The following is a 1,801-nucleotide window of genomic DNA, read 5'->3' on the forward strand; positions in this document are numbered from 1 at the left end:
GCACCACACTCTGGGCCTTTCTGGGTATCTTCCCTTTGGCTTGCCAGACCTTCCAGAAGCACAACTTTTGTTACAGACTAGCTTCCTTCTATGAAGCAGCAATTCCTGAAATGGAGTCTGCAATTAAGAAGAGAAAGCTTGAAGATAGCAAGCTTCTAGGTGATCTGTGGCAGAGGCTCTCCCATTCCAGGAAGAAGCTAATGGAGATTTTCCACATCGTCCTGAACCAGATATGCCTCCTTCCCATCCTAGAAGGCAGCTGTGACAACACTCAGGGCTTCAGTGAAGAGTTCCTTCAGATCTTCAGCTCCTTGCTGCAGAAGAAGAGGTTCCTCCGGGACTATGATGCACTCTTCCCTATGGCCGAAGACATCAGCTTGCTGCAGCAGGCCTCGTCAGTCTTGGACGAGACATGGACTGCCTACATCCTCCAGGCAGTCGAGAGTGCATGGGAAGGGGTGGACAGATGGAAAGCTACAGATGCTAAAGACCCATCGGTGACTGAGGAGCCTAATGGGGAACGTAATGGGGTCACAGTGATGGCAGACGCAGTCAGTCAAGCGTCATCACATCCAGAGAACTCGGAGGAAGAGGAGTGCATGGGAGCAGCTGTGGCTGTGGGCCTTATCATGTGTGGGGTGGAGCTGGACTCACTCATCTCCCAAGTGAAGGACCTGCTGCCAGACCTTGGTGAGGGCTTCATCCTGGCCTGCCTGGAGTACTACCACTATGACACAGAGCAGGTGATCAACAATATCCTGGAGGAGCAGCTGGCCCCCACCCTCACCCAGCTGGACCACAACCTAGGCAGAGAAATGCAACCAGACCAGACACCCCTGCTGACATCTCACCACAACGTCTTCCAGAATGATGAGTTTGACGTGTTTAGCAGGGACTCAGTAGAACTGAGTCGGGTGCACAAGGGCAAGAGCACCGGGAAGGAGGAGAACACACGGAGTTTCCTGAATGACAAGCACACAGTGGCGCACAGTGGCAGCGCCATGAGCAGTACAGCGTGGTGGTGGAGGAGGTGCTACTGCAGCCAGGCGAGAGCCTGCCCTACCACAATGTTTACTATGAGGACGAGGATGATGACACATACGATGGCAACCAGGTGGACGCCAATGATGTGGATGCAGATGACAAGCTCATCAGCCGCAGGGCATTCACCATCCCTCAGGGGCTGAGAACCAAAGTGCCTAGAGAAGGGCAGGAGGAGGAGGAGGGGGACGATGAGGAAGAGGAGGCTCCCAAGCCTGACCATTTCGTGCAGGACCCTGCAAGGCTGAGAGAGAAGGCAGAAGCCAGGTGCATGGCCTTTCTCGCCAAGAAAGGGTACCGGAATGACAGCTCAACAGCAGTGGCCGGCAGCCCCAGGGGCCATGGGCAGAGCCATGAGACAACCTAGGAATGCAGGAAGAAGGAAGCCAACAAGGCGACAAGAGCCAACCACAGCCGGAGAACCACGGCCAACCGCAAGAAGAGCAAAGGCATGATCCATCCTGAGGGCTGGTGTAGGGCCAGCGGGGAGGCAGCGGCGCCAGACTCTCCAGGCCGCGCTCCCATCACCTGGGGCCTCCTTACCAGGTGCCCCCCTGCCAGAGCCCCAAGATCAACTCGACCCCTCAACAGCCTCAGCTTTGCATCCCCTGAGAAGGCCACCTCTCATCTACCAGCCAGCCATGAGCGTCTTCCTGCAGAACACACAGTGCCTTATCCCACAGAGGAAGAATCCATAGGGCTGGCAAACAGGCGCCTTCCCCCAGTGCGCTGGCAGGAAAGGGATGGGGATGGAGCCCCA

General features: G+C 56.2%; 1 pseudogene across 1 annotated transcript; it reads left to right on the forward strand.

Annotated features, from left to right (window-relative positions):
* Positions 1-6: 6 nt before the first annotated feature.
* On the forward strand, positions 7-1,795 carry LOC116548417 (annotated as a pseudogene). The gene has a single exon (XR_004267426.1). The product of XR_004267426.1 is annotated as an activating signal cointegrator 1 complex subunit 2 pseudogene (transcript).
* Positions 1,796-1,801: the final 6 nt, after the last annotated feature.

This window comes from Sapajus apella, unplaced genomic scaffold (assembly GCF_009761245.1).
Source record: "Sapajus apella isolate SASKATOON/1434 unplaced genomic scaffold, GSC_monkey_1.0 scaffold11667, whole genome shotgun sequence".
In the NCBI taxonomy this organism is placed as follows: domain Eukaryota; kingdom Metazoa; phylum Chordata; class Mammalia; order Primates; family Cebidae; genus Sapajus; species Sapajus apella.